Raw genomic sequence first — 24,969 nt, 5'->3', positions numbered from 1 at the left:
TCAAGAGTACTTAGAGTCCACTCAAGTATAAATTTGTATAAATTTATAAGTAGATATTTCAAGAAAATATTCTTATGAAAAGAAATATATGGGGCTGGAAAGATAGTAGAGTGGGCAGAGCACTTTCCTTCCATGTGACTTACCCTGGACTCCCTAAATCCCATATGGTTACCCAAGCACTGCTAGGAGTAATCCCCGAGTGCAGAGTCAGGAGTAACACCTGAGCATCACCATGTGTGGACCTCAAACAAAAACAGAAACAAATTTTAAAAAATGAAGGAAGAGTGAAAGAAAGAAAAGAAAGAAGAAATTAAGAAAGAAAAGAAGGGAAGGAGGAAAGAAAAGGGAAGGAGGAAAGAAGGAAGGAAGGAAGGAAGGAAGGAAGGGAGGGAGGGAGGGAGGGAGGGAAGGAGGAAGGGAGGGAAGGAAGGAAGGAAGGAAGGGAGGGAGGGAGGGAGGGAGGGAGGGAGGGAGGAAGGGAGGGAAGGAAGGAAGGAAGGAACACTCGGACCCTCCTATGAAATGCGCTCCCTGAAAGGGCAGTATGGAGATTCCATAGAATGCTGTTGCTGCCACCTACAGGCCATATGCTAAAATGACAGAATGCTGCTTAAGATGATAGTGTTAAGGTGAGCTATTTAAGAGACTAATTCGTTTTTCCGTTCCTTGTGCTAAGTGATACAAGCCAGAGAGAAAAGGATATGAAAGAATCCATATTAGGGCATCAAATTTTTGCGTGCTTCAGCTAACTTGCAACATTGCTTTCTGTAAAACTGCTTGGCTGCTTTGCACCTGGGGGAGAGGGGACTTGGAAAGTGAACAGGGCATAACATCTTTCTAAACCAAGTGTGATAGGATTCAGGTGTATTTACTGTTCCTGAAATGTATTCTCTCACTAAAGCACCCTGCAGACTTGGGTAACTCAAATGAGGATGGTCAAGGGAGATTACCTAAGGCTTAATGATTCCAGCTATAACCTTGCTTGTGCTGACACTGGATGTGATGTACGTAAATGCTTATCTTTCAATCTATAGGCTAAGGAGTGAGGACACGAGTGCTGATCTTTCATGGTTCACAGCTGTATTATTTATGTTTCCATTTCTTTGAGATGTTCAAGTTATTCATTTAAATTGTAATTATTGCTGAGCATAACATTTCATCTCATTTTATAGTTTAGTTTCACCTGTATTGTTAAACCTAAATAGTTTCAATACCTTAATAGCATTTAACTGTATGGCACTGTTGTCCAAAGTCACTGCACCTTCACCACTGTCAAAGTGTCCAGGACCCTCCACCACAGTTCTTATATTACTTCTAGAATGATATTTCAAGTGACAAAATGGTATGTAGTACAGATTTAGTCTCTAACTTATCCCTAGCCTGATGATCCCAATTCTTATCCAAAAACTCCATTCGTTGAGTATACCCCTCGAGTCTGTGTCCCCGCACAAGATTTGATGTTTTCACCTGTTTGTAGGGTGATATTTGAATTGATTTTACTTTCCAATTTAGTGCTAGTCTTCAATTTGTTCATCTTTTGTTTCAGTTTCTTAAGTGAAGAGACTTCATGTTAGAATCTATTAGATTGACTTTTTTAAAAACAAAATTCACATTTTATTTAGGTTGAAATAAACTATACAAAATTGATTTCCTTCACCAAAATTAACTGCAATATTTTCATTTAATTCCCAGAAGCCCACAAAACAATAATTCTTGTGTCTTCTCCTAGTTTTACTTATAAATCAAGAGGAGGCAGTAGATAATAGTCATGGAGAACAGACTTGAAAGCAAAACAAATCAGTTGTCAGTATCCATGGCCTCTGATCCTATCTTGACCATGAAACACAAGTTCAAGATACACTTGCTAAAAGCTTCTGTAGGCTCAACAAAGGAATGCAAACAGCAACAACCAGTTATGGAACAACAATGGCAGACTCGTCTGTTTCTTTAAGTTCACTTGCTAAAGACAAAATCTTCACTTAAAATCTACACTTTGGCAAGCTCAAGTTTCTCTGGTAATACTCTTAATTGTCCAGTACAGGTTTTGAGCAGTAACACTTAGAACTCTTATCAGTCAAAGGTCAGTTGTGAGCTTTAACGTAACATTTTAAAAATGAATTCCTCCCACACAACCTCCAATTTATTTCTTCAAGGAACTGGTAACTCCATACCCACATATCGCATCCACAGTGATAATGTTATGTCTAAAATAACTAAAAACAACTCTAGAGCCACTAGCAGACTTCACACTGAAATGTGATGTGACACTTTCAATGCTATATTTTAGAACAGTTCGGTCTCCAAAGCAGGAATTCAAACTGGAGCCACTTAAATAGGAGTACAAATGAACATACTCAATGGGAGACCTACTGGTCAAGACAGTCAGTGACTGGGTGGCCTACATACAACATAGCTTTTCTGTAAGATGCTTTCAAATGGAAGATAAACCCTATTTTAAAATCTCTTCGGTGTTTCCAATGGTTTCTGAATTATCTGCAGGAAGCTCTGACTTAGTTGTGTAGAGTTTGATATATGTGTTCACCATTAAATCCAAATCATGTTTTATATCAAAATTTATATTAAGCAAAGCCCAGTTATTCGACCCCTGGTCTCTCAAAGTGTTGCTCAGGTAAGCTTTGAGACACTTCCGTCCATTTTCATAGCGTTCATTTTCTACTTTTGCAAAATGTATCTATTACTTAGAGTTCTACAGGTCGTAGAGGTCTCAAAGTGTTTGGCACATAATCGATAATGTTTATTTAGTTGATCTGGTGTTTTACCATCTAAGTCTGCTGTTCTACAATTCTCCACCCATTTCTGGCACCTGGCCTGGTCCCGCGGGAACCTGAAGAAGGCCAGGTCGGACTGCGTGCTCAAGCGCATGCAGTTGGGGGGCACTCAGAAGTTCTTTATTATCGTGTGCCCGCCTGCCCACCCGCCAGCCCAGCCGTCCCCTCCCCGCCTCCTCAGGGCAGCTCGCCCGCCCGTTATGGCCAGGAAGGGGAGCCTGGCCAGTTGGCTGGCTCCGCAGGGCCACGCACCGGGGGAGGGACGGGGGGCTGGATTGACTGTTGATGCTTTAGCAATGCTTCACTTAACCAGCTGTTTAAGCACTTTCCAACTGATGGTGACTTATGTTGTCTTTCTTTGTCAGTTCTTGTTCAATGATGTAGTGACTTTTTTGGTACATAAATCTTTGAACATGTATCAGAAAATAATATAGACTACAGGGGCCGGAGCAATAGCAATAGCACAACAGGTAGGGAGTTGGCCTTGCAGGCGGCCAACCTGGGTTTGATCCCCAGCATCACATTTGGTCTCCCCTGCACCGCCAGGAGTAATTCCTGAGTGCAGAACCAGGAGTCACCCCTGAGCATCGCTGGGTGTGACCCAAAAAGCAAAAAATAAATAAATAAAACTAAAAAAATCCCAAAACAAAAAATGTACACTACAATCCATGAGGGAAAATTGAATTGCTGAGACCTTTGAATTTTTATCCAGTTCTAACCCTTTCTTTTCCAAGAAACATAACATGTCTAGTTAAATGAAACATGAATTTGGATCATTACAGAAATATTATAAGCATTTAAAGTACTCTCACCACGAAACCAAATAGCGTGTTATCAGAATTCCTTCTCTGTCTGCAACTTACTATTTATCCTACCAATAATGATTTCTAATCACCACCAATCATGGCCAGAATGCTTGGTTTTCCACATCTGAGCAGCATTTTCCTCCTAAGTCAATGGATTTGGTAAGCTGTTTTTGCTTTGTTTTCTTTTGTTTGGCGACCACACCAGGAAGTGTTCAGGGGTACTCCTCGCTCTGTGCTCAGGGATCACTCCTTGCGGTGCTTGGGGAACGCTATGGGATGCTGAGGGTGAACCTAGGTTGGCTGCTGCAGGGCAGCTGCTGTGACTTTGGGGCGTGGCACTGCCACGTGTAATTCTTGAGCGCAGAGCCAGGAGTAACCCTTGAGCATAACCAGGTGTGACTCCCAAAACCCAAACAAAACCAAACCAATTTTTGACTTCAAGCAAGAAAAATGGAGGCTGGGAGTTCGTTCCGGGTCACGAGATGGCGCTGTGGGGCGTTTTCATCCCTCCCAGGCCCTTTTCTCTAAGAATTTTCCACCCTTGGGCTTGCTTCAGTGTTAGGCCTGGGGTAATTAGGATCAAGCAGGCAGCTTCGGGCGGTGCAGCAGTAGGTTAGCGGTTAGGACACTTTCCTTGCATTCACAGAACCGTTGTCTGTCACTTGGCTTCCCATATGGCCCTCGAGTCGTGCCCGGCGGCATTCCTGAGAGTGCCCTGAGCATCTTTTGGTGTGTCCCCAACCATAAACAATCAAACAGGAAAATTAAAACAAAGCAGTCCTTGATGGCGAATTCCCTCCTTTGAGGGATTCTGAGTTGTATCTTCGTCCATCGCCCACGTCCTTGTAGAAGAGGGTTGGGGAACCCTCAGATTGTGGGGTGATGGAGTGTGTGTTGCTCATAGCAGGAAACATCCAGAGGGCTCGTTCACAGACATCACAAAGTGGGTTCAGAACTGTTCTTGCTCAGAGCGAAGAAAAAAAAAAAATATATATATATATATATAAAACTTTGCCTTGCTCGTTCCAGACAAGGATCAACCCCCTGCACCCCTCTTTGTCTAGAGAACAAGCTGGGGAACCCACCTGAACCTCCCCAGGAGATTCAGCTATGTACCCCACAAAAGTCTGAAGGTGGGAATCGAACCCTGTTCACCCGCATGAAACACAAGTATCCGCATGGCTATCCAACTGCTGCCTGTCAAAGCTGCGTTTGACCCTTAATTACCCCATACTTAACACTGAAGCAAACCCAAGGGTGGAAAATTCTTAGAGACACGGTCCTGAGGAGGGACGGAAACGCCCTCGCCTAGCGCCATCACGTGGCGGCTAGGCGGAACTACCGGGGCGGCTATTCCCAAGTTTAAGATTTCCAGCTCCTGCGTTGGAGCTCTAGTACCCGGGTAAGGCGTTTGCCCGGTACCTGGGTCCACCGGCTTCGATTCCCAGCATCCCATATGGTCCCCGGAGCACTGCCAGGACTTAACTCCTGAGTGCAAAGCCGTGAGGAACCCCTGTGCATTGCGGGTGTGACCCAAAAAGGGAAAAACAGAAAAAATTTTCTTTGCTTCAGTGTTAATACGGGGTCATGAAGGATCAAAGGTCAAGGATCTAACAGTGAGCCACGAAGGCGCTGGTCTTGTATGGGGCGATCAACCCATAGGTTCCCCCAGCACAGTCAGGAGTGATTCCTGAGTGCAGGGGCAGGAATAACCCTCGAATACCGCCCGTGTGGTCCGCAAAACACAAGCAAACAGAATGCGACTTTCGCGGCGCATTCCTTCACGCCGAACTTGGGGGTGCCGAGCTGAGTCTTGCTTCCAGCTCCTTCCTCTACGGAAAACCGCGAGGTGTGGGGATGACCGCGACAGGAACTGTTTGCGAACGGGCTTAGAGGGAGAGATTCTACTTCGGGCAAAGCACTGGCCAGGCTGCTGGGTTCATCCTGACACAGGGATCGCCCCATGCGAGTCAAACGCCCTCAATGTTCGGCTACCGCTGCACGGCCTGAGGCCGCCTTCTTGATTCTTTGTGACCCGCAGGTTAATATGGAAGCAAACCCAAGGGCTGGAAATCTTCAGGCAGGAAAGCCTGGCCACGGCTCTTCCGCCGATGCACCACGAGAGGGCGCTGTGGGGCGTTTCCTCCCCTCCCCAGGGACATTCCTCTAAGAAATGTCCAACCCTAGTCCCGACTTTCCTCCAGAACTAGACCTCCCAGGATCCTCAGAATTTCTGATTAATAAAACAAAAAAGAATTTCTGCACAGTGGAGTTGCACCCTTGTCCCTCTCCTTAGTCCCCCGCACTGACTGGCCAAGCTAGTCTCTGGCTTTATTTACTGTGGGCTGTGGGTGGCCCCAACAGCTTCTTGGTGGGCTCAGGGGTATGATATGGTGCTGAGACAGAACCCAGGGTGAGCACAGTAGACGATTGTGCCATACCATAGTATGATCTCTCCAAATCAACCATTTTTACAGGTCTCCAGTCTATCACCCCCACACCCCTACGCTCCACTTTTCCAAGGGTGCCATCTTTCCCTATCGCAGAGAATTTGGGGCTTCCTATATACATGAGAAGTCCCAAGTCTGTGAAGGATGGTGACAGAGGTTAGATTCAACTTCAGGATCTCCAAAAGTTTGGGGTGAGATTGCCTACCATCAGAGAAATGGGAGTAGGTTAAAAAGAATTTTGATTAAAACAGTGATAATGAGCCAAAGACCAGGCAACCTCCTTCCCTGGAAATTCTAAATACACCACTCACTCTTCCAAGAATTATTTTATTTGGGGGTTTGATGTGGGTTCGCGGGGTTCTGGGGACCCTTATAAGTGCTTGCTATTAAAGTTAGCCATGAACTTCTGCTTATTTTAATTAAGTTTATTTTTTATGTGTTTTGCTTTACTCATTGAGGTGAACAAAAAATGGTCTATACCCACTTTGCTCTGCCTTTGATCCAGCCCTTTGGAAAGGTTTCCAATTATAGTCAATCCCACACACCACCACCCCATGTTCTGAGGGTGTCCCAACCCTCCTCTACAAGGAATAAGGGTCAGGGATACAGCAAGATACAGCTCAGAGTCCCCCAAGTTGGGGTGAGGGAATCCACCATCACGAACTGAGGCTGTGTCCATGTTATTTGACTTGTTCATAGTTTGGGGGTCACAAACCCAGAAACGCTCAGGGCTTCTCCTGGTTCTGCACTCAGGAATCGCTCCATCATGACGGTGGGACTGTATGGGGAGCCAAAGAAAGAACCAGGGCCTTGTGTCTGCAAGGCAGAGCCCTAACCGCTCTGCTCCTGCTGCAGCCGCCCAAGCTGCCTGCTTGATGACCCCATATTGAAGCAAAGGGCTGGAAATCAAGCATGGAAGAAGTCGGGCCGCGGTAGTTCAGCCTAACTGCCACGAGATGGCGGTGTGCCGCGTTTTTGCCCCTCCACAGACCCCTTTCTCTTAAGAATTTTCCTCCCTTGGGTTTCCTTCAGTGTTAAGTATGGGGTCATTAAGCACACAGCTTCCACAGGTGCAGCGATAGGAGAGTGTCGCGGGTGCTTGTCTTTCCCGCGGGTGACCAAGGTCCGATTCCCGCCTTCAGACTTTTGTGGGGTACATATCTGAATCTCCTCGGGGTGCCCGGGTGGGTTGCCCCAGCTTGGTCTCTGGACAAGAAGGGTTGCAGGGGTTGGAACCTGGTCTGGAAGAAGCAAAGCAAGGCTCTTTTCTTTTTTTGTTCTCTTCGCTCTGAGCAATAAAATTCTGAACCCACCTTCGATGTCTGCGGCTGTGCCCTTTGAATGTTTCCTACAAGGGACAACCCACACTCCACCCACATTGTGAGGGTGCCCCAACCCTCTTCTATAAAGATGTGGGGGATGGAGGAAGATCCAGCTCAGAATGAGGGAGTTCGCCATCAAGCATCTGAGACTGCTTTGTTTTCATTTTCTTGTTTGTTTGTTTATGGTTGGGGCCACACATGGATATGTTCAGGGGGTTCTCCTGACTCTGCACTCAAGAATCACTTCGGAATGGCTGTAGAACTGTATGGGGAATGTACGAAAGGATCTGGGTCCCATGCATGCAAACAAAGAGCCCTTAACCGCTCTGCTCCCGCTGCAACGGCCAAACTGCTTACTTGTTTCCTAATGACCCTATACCTAACACTGAAATCTGTAACTGGCTGTGATCCACTGGGCTGGAGCTATAGCACAGCAGGTAGGGCGTTTGCCTTGCGCGTGGCTGACCCGGGTTTGATTCCTCTGTCCCTCTTGGAGAGCCCCGCAAGCTACTGAGAGTATCCCGCCTTCACGGCCGAGCCTGGCAAGCTACCCGTAGCATATTTGATATACCAAAAAACAGAAACAACAAGTCTCACAATGGAGACGTTACCGGTGCCTGTTGGAGAAAATCTGTGAAGGGAGGACAGTGCTACAATGCTACCTAGCTTTGAAGCAAAGAAAAGGGCACGACGTCTCTTTTTTTACAGAAACTAAAACAAGGTATCATTTATTGTAGGATATACTGAAATATCATTTAAAGGTAAAGGCCCTCCCGTTGTTCGTCGATTTGCTCGAGCGGGCCCAGTAACGTCTCCATTGGAGACTTTGTTGTTACTGTGTTTGGCATATCGAATACGTCACAGGGAGCTTGCCAGGCTCTGCCGTGTGGGTGAGATACTCTCGGTAGCTTGCCGGGCTCTCCAAGAGGGGCGGAGGAATCGAACGTGGGTTGGCCATGTTTGCTGCGTGCAAGGCAAACGCCCTACCACTGTGCTATAATGTGAAATATCATTATAAAATATAATTAAGGCTCACATACACTTTTCTATTGATTTCTGTATATAACACAATGATTCAGTATTTGTGTACATTTTAAAATAATTTAGAGAGTAAGTCTAGTTAATGTATGTCACTACATATAGTTAAATTCTTTTCTTGTGCTGAGAACATTTTTCTTTTTAATTTTTATTAGTGAAACACCATGAGGTACAGTTGTAGACTTACAAATTTTTGTGCTTGTGTTTTGATTATACCCTGATCAAGTACCCATCCCTCCACCAGTGCCCATTTTCCACCATTACGGATCCCTGCATCCCTCCCCACCATCCCCCCCACACACACACCTCTTTGGCAGGGCATTCCCTTTTGTTCTCTCTCTCCTTTCGGGTGCTGTGGTTTTTAAAAGAGGCATTGAGTGGAAATCATGTTTGGTCTATAGTCTACTTTCTGCATGCTTCTCCCATCCTGGGTGGATCCTCCCAACACCCTTTATTTGGTGCTCCCTTCTCTATCTGAGCTGAGGGTTAGGAAATCTGAAGCCTGGGACAAGTCGGGCTGCAGTAGTTCCACCTAATCCCCACGTGATGGCGATGTGGGCGTTTCCATCTCTCCCTGGGCCCATTTCTCTAAGAATTTTAAATAGCAGAGGGTGAGCATTTAATAACATTTAATAATGGTCTTTTCTCTGGTTTTTTTCCCCATTGTTTTTAAGTCCCTAGCACCTTTATATTTTTTCACCTTTAAAGCTTGTTATAGTGGGAATTTGTTTCAGAATGAAACTTCTAAAACATCAGTCATTAAAAATTTTAAATTTTACGAAAAGATTTACAAAACGGGTATAATTTGGGGGAATTTCCTTTGCTTTCTGAATTCTGTACAACACGAGTTACACACTCAATATTGCGTGAAAAACCAGAAATCCTTCTCCTCTGTCACTCCTGCTCTAATGGGCACCCTAGTTTTCAAGCACAGACAGAGCATTACAGGCACAAATCACCCTTACTCCCCCAGACAACAGTGGGAGAAATGTGTGGTGTAGGAATGATTCCCTTCCATTCTAACTGGGCTTCCAGCCTCTGAAGTATTGTCGCAAAGAAGGCAAACAAAGCAGTCCTGCACTAGACATTCCAGGGACCAGCCTGAAACCGATTTTGGAAAAAGGAGAAAGTGGTGCCCCTACTTCTGTCAGACCCAAAGCAGGCAGTCGGAGGCCTTTGTGGTGATTTCTGAGTTAGTTTTGAAGAAGGCTTTCTCCTGGAGTCTTCTTTTCACTTTCACTTAGGGAACACTTTAGTATGTCAGAAGAATTGTTTGTGCTTGAAACCAGGGTAATTTCCCATTTCTTTGTGGACTTTGTATGTATGAGTCACGTCTTGCAGTGGGGTTCGGAGATGCACTTGGAAGAATATGAGTTCTGAAAACTTGAGATTTTAAGCTGAGTCTTTTATCTATAGTCTCTTGCTTATGTTTTTTGTTTGTTACTTTTGTATTCCTGGAAATCAAACTCAGGCTCTCACACGTGCAAGGCAAATGCTCTGTTGCTGACCTACATCCTGACCGGTTTTAGACTTAAGTGTGACCTTCATATTATTACAAGAACGGGGGGATTTGATGGAGGGGAGATTGGGCCATACCTGCTGTGCTTCGGGCTTACTCTTGACTCTGAGCTCAGGGTGCACTCCTGGCAGTGCTTGGGGGATCATACGGGGTGCTGGGATTGGGACCTGAGTCAGCATGCAGGCCTGCTCTCCCATAGGTCCTGAAAACTCAAGAACATAAATCACAGTTTTCCCTCAAGTACCAAGATGGGAGGTTGTCAATTTCCCAACACTGTTTCTTTTTATATAGGGGTTGCTATCATTTGGATGCTTTCTACTCCATTTCTGAATGTCCTCCCTTCTGCTGACATAATCATATGCATCTCTGGAATTCAAGCGCTCCCTTTGGAAGGGACAGATTTAAATTTTTGTGACTTCTCTTTCATTACTTTTCATCTATTGGAAGTAACTTTTCTTGGATGATCTGATACTCACCCAGCACCAGATATTCTCATCCAGAATCCTGTAAGAACATTCTAATTTTTGCTTGAAATTTACACAAAGGGCATAGAAGGGAGAAGGGATGAAAGGGAAGTCTGAGCTGTGCGGGAAGAAAGCTGTGGGAAAAGAAAGAAGTCATAATTCCTGTTTCTTCTTTAAAACCAGAATTTCAGTCATCTGTTTTGGGGCACTCAGGTTTTTTCCAGATTCTGGCTATTGTAAAGAGTGCTGCAATGAACAAACAGGTGCAGATGTCACTTCGACTATACTTTTTTGCCTCTCTGAGATATAGTCCCAGGAGTGGTATTGCTGGGTCAAATGGGAGCTCAGTTTCTAATTTTTTGAGAATCGTCCATACTGTTTTCCAAAAGGGCTGAACCAGTCAGCTGAACCAGCAGTGAAGGAGGGTCCCTTTCTCGCCACATCCGCGCCAGCACTGATTGCTTTTGTTCTTTTGGATGTGGGCCAGTCTCTGTGGTGTGCAATGATATCTCATTGTGGTTTTGATCTGCATCTCTCTGATGATTAATGATGTAGAGCATTTTCTCATGTACCTTTTTTGCCATTCGATGTCTTCTTTGAGAAAGTGTCTGTTTATTTCATCTCCCCATTTTTTGATGGTGTTGGATGTTTTCTACTTGTGGACTTCAACTAGTACTTTATATATCCTTGATATCAACCCCTTGTTGGATGTGTATTGGGCAAATATCCTTTCCCTTTCTGTAGACTGTCTTTGTACTTTGGTCACTGTTTCTTTTGAAGTGCAGAAGCTTCTTAGTTTAAAATAGTCCCATTTGTCTATCTCTGTTTTCATTTGCTTGGCCAGTGATGTGACATCTTTGAAGATACCATTAGCTTCAATGTCATGGAGGGTTTTGCAACTTTGTCTTCAATGTACCTTATGGATTCAGGTCTGATGTTGAAGTCTTCAATCCATTTTGATCTTAATTTTGTACACGGTGTTAGGCAGGATCTAAGTCCATTTTTTTTGCATGTAGCCATCCAGTTTTGCCAGCACTATTTGTTAAAGAGGCTTTCCTTATTCCACTTCACATTTCTTGCTCCTTTATCAAAGATTAGATGATTAGATTAGTGATAGGAGAATCCTCCCAGGATGGGAGAAGCATGCTGAAAGTAGACTATAGATCGAACATGATTGTCACTCAATGCGTCTTTTGAAAACCACAGCACTGAAAAGGAGAGAGAGAACAAAAGGAAATGCCCTGCCACAGAGGCAGGGTGGGGGGGAGGGGCAATGGGGGGGGGGAAGGGATACTGGGATCCATGGTGGTGGAAATTGGGCACTGGTGGAGGGATGGGTACTTGATCACTGTATAATTGAAACTCAATCACAAACATTTGTAAGTCTACAACTGTACCTCATGGTGTTTTACTAATAGAAATTTTTTAAAAATCAGAATTTCAGAAAGCAACAGTTAATTTTGAATATGCTAAAACAGCTGGCATGAGAGCAGATGTCAGAGCATTAAAAAGTGCCAGGGGCAGAGAGAGATTGAGAGAGAGAGAGAGAGAGAGAGAGAGAGAGAGAGAGAGAGAGAGCTCTCCAGGGTGGATGCTCAGCTCAGCATGCAGCAACCCCAGACTTGATCTCCAGAACCTCATGTCTCCTTAGTGCCACCAGAAAGAGTCGGAGTTACAGCCCCTCTTCTTCTAAGTTCTTTTTTTCACCTTCTCCTCTTTCCTGTAAAACCCTTAGCAGCATGAGCACTGCTGCTCAGTTAACAAAATTCAGTTTACTCAGCTTTGCTACAGACTTTGATAAATCGCATAACCCCCTTCAGGTTTTTCTTGGTTTGATTTTTGCTTTGAGTCCACCCCCGGTGGTGCTCAGGGATTACTCCTGTCTCTGCACTCAGGAATCACTCCTGGCGGGGGCTCAGGGAACCATATGGGATGCTGGGGATTGAAGTCGATTGGCTGTGTGCAAGACAAGTGCCTTAGCCACTGTGTTCTTTCTCTTAGGCCCAAATTCAACTTTAACTTACCTAGAGTAAATGTTCTAATAGTGGGTCTCATTGCCCTGACCCTGAAAGAGCCTCCCATAAGGCACCGTTGGGAAGGACGAGTAAGGAGAGGCTGATACACTCTCAGGGCTGGGACGAATGGAGACGTTACTGGGGCCCGCTCGAGCAAATCAATGAACAACAGGATGACAGTGACAGAGTAGATATCTTAGAGTGTTCATGGAGAAGATGTATCTAGGATTAGAGATGTGGAGGGGGCAAGGCACTTGCCATACCTGCTTCTAATCTCACTTCGGTTTCTGGCACCACATGTGGTCCCATGAGTACCTCTAGAAGGAAGCCCTGAGCGAAGGAATAAGGAGTAGGCCCTGAGCAGCTTCGGGTATAGCCCAATTCTCCCCCATCACAAAATGTTTTTAAAGATGATGATCAAAACTCCTTGGCCAGCAGAGGGGAGAAAAAGTTATAAAAACATCCTTAGCCTAGTAAAACATTTCTCAGTCAGGGTCCGACCTCAGATGAAAATAACATAAATGGTAAGACCAAGGGGCCAACATATTGATGATGGGGGCTATACAAAATGGAAACGAGTCCATTGGAAAAACAACCCAGAATAACAATTTGATTAATTCAACAGTATTTATTACATGTTCAACGAGTGGCTCGAGAGAGGTGAAGAGGTTTGCTTCGCACACAGTTTTGTCCTTAGCACAGCATATCTTCATCACCAGGAGTGACCCCCGAGTACAGAACCAGGAGGGACCGCTACCCCCTCCTCTCCATGTTAACGGAGTGTTGGGTTGTGTAGGTTCTGAGGTTGCTGTGGTGAACAGGCAGGTGCGATTCCTGCTCTTCCAGAGCTTACCTTCTGTGAGAAAGCTTATCATTAGCATGGAATCAAAATGATGAAGGAGATGCTGATGAATTCACACAGGAAATCAAGAGGCGATGCCCAGGAGGGCCCTGTGTCAGCCTGGGATGTCAGGGAAGGCCTACAGCCTGGAGAGTGAGAATGCACCAGCCATGCTGGCAGCTGGTTCACGGGCTTTGAAGGAGATGGGATTTACTCAGTGCCAGAGGCCAGCGGCCAGTACTTTCTTGTGTCTTTTCACCTCTCTTGGCGTGTGTCTTAGAACCCCGATGACTGAGAACAGACTCAGGCCTGCGGCTCTCTATTCTCAATGACCCTTTGAAGCCAACTTGCCAGTCATTTCAGTCACCTCCGGGAATTCACACTAAACACCCTGACTCAAGATCCTTTATATTAGGTGGGCACCCCAGCCTGGATATAGCACCACAGCAAACCCATTGACTGGATCCACTTTGAAATTTATGGAGTCCTTATGCTGCTGAACAGTGGCATAGGAGTGCCCTGATCCTCCTTGCCCACGCTCACTTCACTCCAGACTGTCCCTTGTCCCTTCCCCAGCCCCCACCCACTTCCTCTGATGTAGTTCTTCCCACACTAGAAAGATGCTTGATTCAGCAAGTCCACATGACCTGTGGTGCACTGCATCCAAGTGTGTGCAGATGCCACAACAAAATGCGTGTAACCCCAGTGAATACCATAACCAACTGTGGGAGCACTGCAAATCCTGGTCATTACAACAGTGAAAAGGGAAGAGAAAGGGAAAATGAATGAACATTAACAGCATCAAGTAAGGCATAAGCACATCCATCCGCATAGTCCTAGACAGGGTCAGAACCAGCAATCTCATTGTTTTCCACCTTCACAGCTGTTCTTCTCACTGGCGTGGCTGCAGAGGAAGAATCTCACATGGAGTTGTCATCTGCCATCCCTTGGGACAGCAATAGCTTCCTCTGGAATGTGTCTTGTAGGACCTGCCCGCAGCTCTATTTCAGGTGGTCTAAGTACTTATGATTTTGTTTTTTTAGTCACATCTGGCAATGTTCAGGGCTTACTCCTGGCTACGCACTCAAGATTTACTCCTGGTACTGCTCATGAGACCATATGGGTTGCCCCAGGGATTGAACCTCATATTGTTCACGGACTAATCTAGCTCTGTGGTCTGGGATTACTCCCGGCAGTGCTGAGTGAACCATGCAGTGCAAGACTAAACCCAGACACAAAGCCTGCACTCCAGCTCTTCGTTCTATAGCCGTGTTTTGGGGGGCTTTCTTCATTTCTATTTTCGTCGGGGAAGCAGACTGGAAATGCTCAGAGGTTACTCCTGGCTCTGTAACTCAGGAACAACTCTGAGCAGTTCCTTGGGGACCAAATGCTCTATCCACTGCACTATCACTCTAGACCCAAGGAAGGTCTTATTCTCAGAAATATGCACACAGGGTTATCGTGGCTAGTTTTTTATTCCAGCAAAGATTTGGTCCTAAGTATATAATGCGCTGTGAACATTCATTCAATTGGTGGTGGGAACCATGACTTCAAACGTTGGCTTTTGATTTGAGGTCACACCTATTAGTTCTCAGGAGCTACTTCAGGTTTGGTGTGAAAGGTTGTTGCTGGCAGTGTTCATGGGACCACAGGGTACTGAGCATCTAACCAGGGACTTCCGTTTTCAAATCCTGTTTTCAAACTCTGGCTTTTGAGAACTATTCCTAGTTTCTTATTGGAGGAGTGGCGGTATCTTTCTCTCTGTCTCTCTCTGTCTTTCTCTCTCACTGTCTCTTTCTGTTGGGGCCGGACTAGATGGTGAAGATGAGTCCGTGTAGAAGAAACAAGCTCTGTACAGACTACATGCTCAGCTTAGAAAGAAAAAGAAGCTCTAGCTGACCAGTTTGACTTCAAGATGTATATTACCTTTGCATTCAAGGAGAAGAAGAAAAAAATCAGCAGGTTTTGAAGTGTCTGAGGTCAAACCAGTCATGACGAATAATTATAAGAAAATATCCTAAAAGGTGTGCGGGATTCCAGCTATTCCTTGGAAAGTTCCATAGAGCTTTTAAAGGAGGATGTGGTCCAGCTTCCTGCTCCTCGATACCAGTCTGTGAGAAGGGATGTCATTGACTGTACTCAGGAGATGTATTTCATTCTGTGGCCTTAGAATGTTATTGAAAAAAATTATCTGTCTACTGTTTTCTAGTTGGAAGGAATCTGATGAGCCTTTTCGTCTCATTCATGCCAAATTTGAGTTTCATCACTGTGACTATGAAAAACACTTTCTGCATGTACTGAGCCACAAGGACAAGACTGGAATTGTTGTCAACAATCCCAACCAGTCAGTGTTTCTCTTTATCGACCAACAGCATTTGCAGACTCCAAAAAATAAAGGTAATATCTTCAAGTTATGCAGCATCTGCCTCTACCTGCCAGAGGAACAGCTCACCCACTGGGAGGTTGGCACCGTAAAGAAACACCTGCATCCTTCCAAGCCAGAATAGAGTCTGGGCCAGCACAGTGGAGAAGATCAGAGTGCAGCAGGAGATCTTGTCTTGTTTTCTTACCACTTTATTCTTTCAGAGATTAAAGAAAATGGACTCATGCACAGAACACTCTGCATTTTGAAACTTGTTCATCCTGATTTCTTTTTAAATCATTTGTATCTCAGAACTGAAAAAAATTAGCTGTCTTCTTCACAGACTGTGTGAAAGAAGACTTTGCATATTTGCTGCACTGTATCAGCATCTTGTTAAAAATGTCAAATGAAAGGACTATTGTACACCGAAATGCTTCAATGTATTTGAAAGCACAAGGTGATACTCTTTTTGACGGTCTTTCCATTTGAGCTGGTTTTTGCCTCTTTGACATCTGTCATCAGCATTTAGAGGGTAAGAAGTACATGTAGGAGAATAAATAATTTTTACAAATGCAATAGCTTTGCTATAATTACCGTTGATCCAGAACACTGTCAGATTCAATCTAATGACCAGAAGTAGTTGTTCTAAAAAGAAAATTCAACCACGGAAAAGAAATCTTAAATGAAAAAAGCATCTCATTGCAGGTATTCTAGCCTCATTTTACTGGGCCAGGTTTGTTTAAAAAAAAAAAAAACAGACGAGTCCATGTAGACTATCCCACTAACGGTCAGGAATACAGGGAACCATGAAAATGGGCGAGACAAGACGTGTGTGTCCAGATTGGTTTCAATGAGGCTCAACATCTCTTTCTTTAAGCTGCCTTAAGTAAAAAACCTAAATCTTAGTATAGCAGAAGAGTCAGTCTTTTCTCATAGACCAGATGACACCAGACCCACTTGACACCAGATGCTTGAGGTTGTAAATAACAGGCCAGAACATTTGGCTGTGTTTCTTTCCTGAGGGCTGAAACTAACTGGCTTGTGAACATAATCAAACAATGTATGTCATAATGCCCCCGCTTAGGGGGCGTGGCTAGGGGCCAGTTGGTGGGGGCGGGAGGGGGAAAGCGCTGTTGCTCTGGCCTTTAAAGGTCAGCGGGAAGGCGGGTGGGGCAGGCCTGGCTGGGACTGCGGGCTCACGCTCCCCACCTCCCAGGTCTCACGCTGAGGCGGGCTCCGTGTCCTGCGTGCCTGTGCGGACTGCGTCACGGGCGTTGACCGCCGACCGCTGGTGGTGGCTCCTTGGAGACTGCCCGGCTCCTGCACGCCACCTCCGAGGCCCTGGGCTGCGCCCGCCATGCCAAGCTGCTGCTAGGTGGCCTGTGCTTGGGGCCCAGCTGGATGCTGAGCGTGTGGGCGGGCGCTCAGAGCAGGTGAGGGGCGGGCATGGGGGTGGGGGTCCTTGCCAGCCCGTGGGGCCCAGCTGGACGCTGAGCGTGTGGGCAGGCGGTGTGGGCAGGCGCGCTGAGCAGGTGAGGATTTGAAAGGATCCTATGTATTTCCCAGTTTCCTTCTGGGAATCAGAGCAAAAAGCTGTTTGCTAGTTCTTAGAATTGGAATAATCTGCAGAACTCAACACCGCCAGTTAATAATAGTGCCTAGATAGTCTGTGTGCTTTTCTGGAGGCAGTGTTTCTGAGTTGCCTCCTCCGTAAGACCTGAGCAATGCTGGGTGTGCCCCTTCCCCCCCTCAAAAAAAAAAACCCACAACAGCAGTAATAATAATCTGATGTCAATTGTAGTCAAGGATATTTTCATCAGGCTTTTATATACTCGAGTTTTATTCTAGTTAAGTTTCTGAAAGGCCCTGCTGTAGAAAGGCTTGGTAAAGCTTGCCTACTTGAGTCTACCACACGTTAAGGGTGTGCTTCTGTAGATCCCTTTTTAGGGTGATTCATTTGAGAAGCTTGACCCTCACCAGCAAACAGGTGTCTTAATTGGTAAAGGTCAGAAAAAGGCGTCTGGTAGGTTGCGTTATAACGGTAACATTATTCAGCAAATTTTTGTGGGTCTTTGGTCACCCTTAAGAATGTCTTCGGGTGGCCTGAAATTCAGTGTTTGTCTAAGGATGATGACTTTCCTCATCTGAAAAATGTCTGAGCTCTCAGAGGGTTTAACTTGACAAGGGAGATGTCCTCGGTTCCGATGACAGCCCAGAGAAGTTCTAGCCTGTGATTCGGTTAATTCAGCAGTGGAGGAGGACCGTGTTAGATGAGTTCACGGTATGGACCCATGTTCAAATGCTCTGAAAAACATCGCATTGCTGTCTCAATGACAGCTCCCTGTCAGAGACCTCCACAACAAGCACTTGAGTTGCCTGAAGTGCCTCACAGCGCTGGGATAGTCCTTTAGGAACAGGAGCAGAGAGCTTTCATCAGCAAGCTGTGTGAAAGTAAAACAGACTTCACAAATGGCAGTGATTGCTAAATGTCCCCACATGGCTGTGACCATGACTTCAGGGAGTTGTGGCAGGTGTTATACTGAGGCCTTACAATGATGTCCTTGCTATTTCCTGTATGGTGGGAGTTTCCCTTCCTCTAGGAGTGGAGACGTGCCTTTGATTTGTGGTGTCTCCTTCTGAGTTCAGTTTTGGAAAGAAAAAAAATGACTCTAAAAGAACATATTTTTGCACACACACACCCCAACACTATTTCTTTGACTCCCCAAGTTCTAAAAACAATTATTTGAAAGAACCTTTTCAAATGAGTAAAAGGTCTGCTTCCTTTTCCAGTTCAGAAGATAAAGTAACATTGTCTACGTTATAAAGCATGATGGGGAAACATGAATGTCAAAGGAAAAGTTGGTGACTCCTTTCTGGATGTTGTGGCTGAAGATCATTTAAAGATTGATGATTTGGGTGAGTCTGGAAGATTCCTGAACTTTTATAAGTGAGCTATTGCAGTGGGTTCAAATTTTTTTCCAAGAATTTTAACTGACAACATGCTAAGCAAAGTATTAAAATTCAAGATGTGCAAGTACATTTCCATTGATAAAGAATGATAGTAATACAAGCTTAATGAACTGTAATTAAATGTAGAAAGTTAGATCTACTTAATCTCACATTTAGAAAACAACACATCAACAATGTTTTTTACACCACAGCTCTTTGTAACAGCAAAGGACTTGAAACAAGTACGTGCCCATCAATGGAGAACTGATGTAGTTCAGTCGTACAGCATTATACTATTGTTCTAAGGAGTATTTAGTAGAAGTATCAGTGGTTATCCATAGGTAGGCTGGGAACACGAGGGAGATTTTCTTGTAAAACTTTTTAACATTTTTCTCCAAGTGTAAGTAGGCTACCTATTTTCAAGTGTATTTAAAGAAAAGAAAAAGAACTTGAAGGCTAAGTCTTCCTGGATGATCTCATCGGTAGATCATCCAAGGTAAGGAATAGACAGTGTTCACTGAAAATAGACCCATAGACTCTGATGACAGAACTGAGATTACCAAGGGTGCAGGGCATAGGAAGGAAGGTTCCTGTGACCCGAGAGAGGCTGTCCTTGTGGTGGTGGGGATGGTGACTTAAATTCCATGTTTTTAGTTGCTTTCAGCTTTTCCGATGACTTGAAAAAAATATTGGAAGGAGTCGTTTCCAAACATTCGATATTGGTTGTCTCTTTTTAAACCTCTTCATTTCACTCTTCTTTCCTTTGGCCCTGAATGCATGGAAGTGGCCTGTCTCTGTGACCGCCGAGCTGTGCTAATTCACTTCTGCTCTTGAGCCTAGTGATTAGGGTGATTGGTCCTATCATCAGTCACAATTGTCCCTGATCCCCTAAGTAGCTTCCTACTTCCCTGAGGATAAAAGACACATGATTTGGTTCCCTTTGCTCTTCCTCCCTTCTCCTTTTCTCCTTTCTCTCTTCCCCTGTCCCCCATTGCGGAGGGGGTGGGGTTTGTGTCACACCTGGCAGTATTCAAGGATTACTCCTGGATCTGTGCTCAGGGATCCTGCCCTGCAGTGTGTGGGGAATCCAGTACTGTGTGCAAAGCAAGTGCTTGCACCTCTGTACTACTCTCAGCCTCTCTCTTTCTCTCTTCATTCTTTATTCACGCGTTGGCCACCTGCTTTTTCTCAAGCACTGCATTGAATTCAACCCACATTTCCACCTTTGGGACTTTCCATCAATTTGACATTTCTTTCTGCCTGGGTCATTTTCTCTCTCTGACCTGAAAATCCTGCAAGTGTTGCTTTTCATCTTTCTAGTCTCAATTTACATGCTCCTTTTGACATGGCACTTTTCCCAACGCCCTCGTATAAAATAGGGTTTCTTACCCCTTTTTCTTGTTTAAAACATCCAGGTCCTCTCTCATCCCATTGATGACCAGCTGTTTCTTTGTTTCTGTTTCTCTCTGCCAGTAGACTTCATTGGAGAATAAAATAATCCTCATTTTACTTCACATTGTATATGGAGTGAAGTATGTATAAACCAAAAGGACAGGTGTAAATTTAGGATGCAGTGCGCATTTTTAACATCGATTAAAAATGTGGGCAAGTTGTGGGCGGGATTAAAGATAAATTAAAATAGATTAAAAATGCGGCAAGTTGTGGGCGGGACATTCAAAGTAAGAGAATGCCCTGGAACCCAGTGCATCGTTGCTGATCGGAAAAAATGCCCTGGTACCCGGATGCCAGAGCCATGCTTGTATGAGCTCATGGTCACTGGGATACTCTCTGGAAAAGGCTGGACGGGAGCACCTAGCCCATCTGGGACCTCCTGGTGATATCGGCTCTGTTTGGGGCCTGGAGCATTCTCCGGGACCAATGGGGCCCTCCAGCTGGTTTTCTTCTTTGTTGCTGTGTGTTGTAAGATGGCGTTGGGGGCTAGTCGTGGGCATGACTTCCGGAATCAGAGATTGCCTAGGAGCCGAGGCGGCCCCTTTGCAGTTCGGAAAAAAAGTCCTGGTACCCGCATGCCAGACCCATGCCTGTAGGAGCTCATGGTCACCGGGATTCCCTATGGAGAAGGCAGGACGGCAGCACCTACTCCATCTGGGACCTCCCAGTGATATCTGCTCCGTTTGGGGCTTGAAGCATTCTCTGGGAGCTGTGGGTCCCTATGCCGGGTTTTCTTCTTTTTTGCTGTGTGGTGTAAGATGGCTCTGGGGGGCGAGTTGTGGGCGTGACTTCTGGAAGCAGAGGTTGCCTGTGACCGGGGCAGCCCCATTGCAGTTCGGAAAAAATGTCCTGGTACCCGCATGCCAGAGCCATGCTTGTAGGAGCTCATGGCCACCGGGATTCCCTCTGGAGAATGCGGGACGGCAGCACCTACCCCATCTGGTACCTCAGGGTGATGTTGGCTCTGTTTGGGGCCTGGTTCTTTGTCTGGGAGCTGTAGGCCCACCGCCGTTTTCTTCTTTCTTACTGTGTGCTGTAAGATGGCGCTGGGGGGGCGAGTTGTGGGCACAACTTCCAGAATCAGAGGTTGCCTGTGACTGGGGTGGCCCCATGGAAGTTCTGAAAAAATATCCTGGTACCAGGTTGCCAGAGCTATGCTTGTAGGAGCTCATGCTCACCGGGTTCCCTCTGGAGAAGTGGGACGGCAGCACCTACCGCATTGGGGACCTCCGAGTGATATTGGCTCTGTTTGTGCCTGGAGCATGCTCCGGGAGTTATGGGTCCCTCCAGCCAGTTTTCTTCTTTCTTGGTGTGTGCTGTAATATGGCCCTGGGGGCGAGTTGTGGGCAGGGCATCCAAAATCAGAGCTTGCCCTGGAGCCGGGGTGCATCATTGCAGTTCGGAAAAATTGTCCTGGTACCTGCATGCCAGAGCCATATCTGTAGGAGCTCATGGTCACCGGGATTCCCTCTTGAGAAGGCGGGACTGTAGGACCTAGCTCATCTGGGACCTCCCAGTGATATCAGCTTTGTTTGGGCCCTGGAGCATTGTCTTGGAGCTCTGGGGACCTCCAGCCAGTTTTCTTCTTTGTTGCTGTGTGCTGTAAGATGACACTGGGGGGCGAGATGTGGGTGTGACTTCATAATCAGAGGTTGCCTGCAGCCAAGACGGCCCCATTGCAGTTCAGAAAAAATGTCCTGGTACCAGCATGCCCAGGCTATGCCTGTAGAAGCTCATGGTCACCGAGATTCCGTATGGAGAAGGCGTGACGGAAGCACCTAGCCCATCTGGGACCTCCGGGTGATATTGGCTCTGTTTTTGCCTGGAGCATTCTCCGGGAGCTGTGGGGCCCTCCACCGGTTTCCTTCTTTGTTGTTGTGTGCATAAGATGGTGCTGGAGGGCGAGTTGTGGCATGACTTTTGAATCACAGGTTGCCTTGGCGCCGGGGCGGCCATATTGCCGTTCGGAAAAAATGTCCTGGTACCTGCATGCCAGACCCATGCTTGTAGGAGCTCATGGTCACCGAGATTCCCTCTGGAAAAGGCGGGACGGCAGCACCTAGCGCATCTGGGACCGCCCAGGGATATCGGCTCTGTTTGGGTCGGGACCATTCACGGGATCTGTGGAACCCTCGAGCCGGTTTTCTTCTTTGTTGCTGTGTGGTGTAAGATGGCACTGGGGGACTAGGTGTCGGCGCGACTTCAGAATCAGGTTGCCTGTGAGCCAAGGCGGCCCTTTGCAGTTGGGAATAAAAGTCCTGGTACCCATATAACAGACCCATGCTTGTATGAGCTCATGGTCACTGGGATACCCTCTGGAGAAGGCAGGATGGGAGCACACAGCCCATCTGGGAACTACCAGTGACACTGGCTCTGTTTGTGGCCTAGAGCATTCTCCGGGAGCTGTAGGGACCTCCAGCCAGTTTTCTTCTTTGTTGCTGTGTGTTGTAAGATTGCGCTGTGAGCGAGTTGTGGGCATGACTTCTGGAATCAGAGGTTGTCTGTGAGCCGGACTGCCCCCTTTGAGATTCGGACAAAAAAGTCCTGGTACCCACATGGCTCTGGCATGAGGGTACCAGGACAGTTTTTCCGAACTCCATGGGTCCAGTCCGGCTAACAGGCAACCTCTGATTCTGAAGTCATGCCCACATGATTTTGCTTTTTGGAGCTCGTGGTCACCGGGATTTTCTCTGAGAAGGCGGGACAGCAGCACCTACCCCTGCTGGGAACTTCCAGTGATATCGGCTCCATTTTTGGCCAGAAGCATTCTACGGGAGCTGTGGGGCCCTCCAGCCAGTTTTCTTCTTTGTTTCTTTGTAGTGTAATATGGTGCTGGGGGGCGAGTTGTGGGTTTGACTCAGGACTCAGTGGTTGCCTGGTTGCCGGGGCAGAACCATTGAGTTTGGAAAAAATGTCCTGGTACCAGTTTTCCAGAACCATACTTGTAGGAGCTTATGGTCACTGGGATACCCTCTGGAGAAGGCAGGATGGCAGTACCTAGCCCAACTGGGACCTTCAGTTGATATCGCCTCTGGTTGGGCCCGGAGCATTTTCCTGGAGCTGTGTGTCCCTCCCACCGGTTTTCTCCTTTGTTGCTTTTTGGTGTAAGCTGGCGCTGGGTGGAGAGTCCTGTGCGTGACTTATGGAATCAAAGGTTTCCTGGGAGCTGGGTCGGCCCCATTGTAGTTCGGATAAAATGTCCTGGTACCCACATGCCAGACACATGCTTGTATGAGCTCATGGTCACCGAAACTCCCTCTGGAGAAGGTGGGACAGCAGCACTACACCATCTGGGACCTCCAGGTGATATAGAATGTTTGAGCCCCAGAGAATTGTCTGGGAGCTCTGGGTCCCTCCAGCCGGTTTTCTTCTTTGTTGCTGTGTGGTGTAAGATGGTGCTGGTGGGCGCCTCGTGGTACTGACTTTCGGGATCAGAGGTTTTCTAGGAGTCGGAGCGAACCCATTGAGTTTGGAAAAAATATCCTGGTACTGAATGCCAGAGCCATGCTTCTATGAGCTCATGGTCACCGGAAATCCCTCTGGAAAAGGTGGGAAGGCAGCATCAACCACATCTGGGATCTCCCGGTGTTATCAAATCTGTTTGAGGCCCGGAGGATTCTCCGGGAGATGTGGGCTCCTCCAGCCGGTTTTCTTCTTTGTTGCTGTGTGGTGTAATATGGCGCTGGGTGCGAGTCGTTGGCGTGAGTTCCAGAATCAGAGGTTGCCTGGGAGCCGGGGTGGCCCCTTCGCAGTTTGGAAAAAAAGTCCTGGTACCCGCATGCCATATCCATGTTTATATGAGCTCATGGTCACTGGATACCCTCTGGAGAAGGTGGGGCGGGAGCATCTAGCCCATCTGGGACCTCCTGGTGATATTGGCTCTGTTTGGGGCCTGGAGCATTCTCCTCCAGCCAGTTTTCTAGTTTGTTGCTGTGTGTTGTAAGATGGCATGGGGGCGAGTTGTGGGCATGACTTCCGGAATCAGAGGTTGCCTGGGAACAAGGGTGGCCCTTTTGCAGTTCGGGAAAAAAGTCCTGGTACCCACATGCCAGAGCCATGCTTTTTGGAGCTCATAATCACTGGGATATTCTCTGGAGAAGGCGGGACGGCAGTACCTACTTCTTCGGGGACCTCCCAGTGATATCCGCTCCATTTTCGGCCAGAAGCATTCTCCTGCAGCTGTGGGGCCCTCCAGCCGGTTTTCTTCTTTGTTGCTGTGTGTTGTAAATTGGCGCTGTGTGTGAGTTGTGGGCATGACTTCTGGAATCAGAGGTTGCCTGGGAGCTGGGCTGCCCCCTTTGCAGTTCGGATAAAAAGCCCTGGTACCCACATGGCTCTGGCATGATGGTACCAGGACATTTTTTCCGAACTCAATGGGTCCGGTCCGGCTTCCAGGCAACCTCTGATTCTGAAATCATGCCCACATGATTTTGCTTTATGGAGCTTGCGCGCACCGGGATTTTCTCTGAGAAGGTGGACAGCAGCACCTAACCCTGCTGGGACCTTCCAGTGATATCGGCTCCATTTTCGGCCGGAAGCATTCTCCGGGAGCTGTGGGTCCCTCCAGCCAGTTTTCTTCTTTGTTGCTGTGTAGTGTAAGATGGCGCTGGGGGGCGAGTTGTGGGTTTGACTCAGGACTCAGAGGTTGCCTGGTTGCCGGGGCGGACCCATTGAGTTTGGAAAAAATGTCCTGGTACCAGTATGCCAGAGCCATACTTGAAGGAGCTTATGGTCACTGGGATACACTCTGGAGAAGGCAGGATGGCAGTACGTAGCCCATCTGGGACCTTCAGGTGACATCGCCTCTAGTTGGGCCCGGAGCATTTTCCGGGAGCTGTGTGGCCCTCCCACCGGTTTTCTTCTTTGTTGCTTTTTGGTGTAAGATGGCGCTGGGTGGCGGGTCGTGTGCGTGACTTATGGAATCAAAGGTTGCCTGGGAGCTGGGTCGGCTCCATTGTAGTT

The sequence above is a fragment of the Sorex fumeus genome, unplaced genomic scaffold, assembly GCF_029834395.1.
Source record: "Sorex fumeus unplaced genomic scaffold, SorFum_2.1 ptg000103l, whole genome shotgun sequence".
Taxonomy (NCBI): Eukaryota; Metazoa; Chordata; class Mammalia; order Eulipotyphla; family Soricidae; genus Sorex; species Sorex fumeus.
This window is presented reverse-complemented; position numbering follows the sequence as displayed.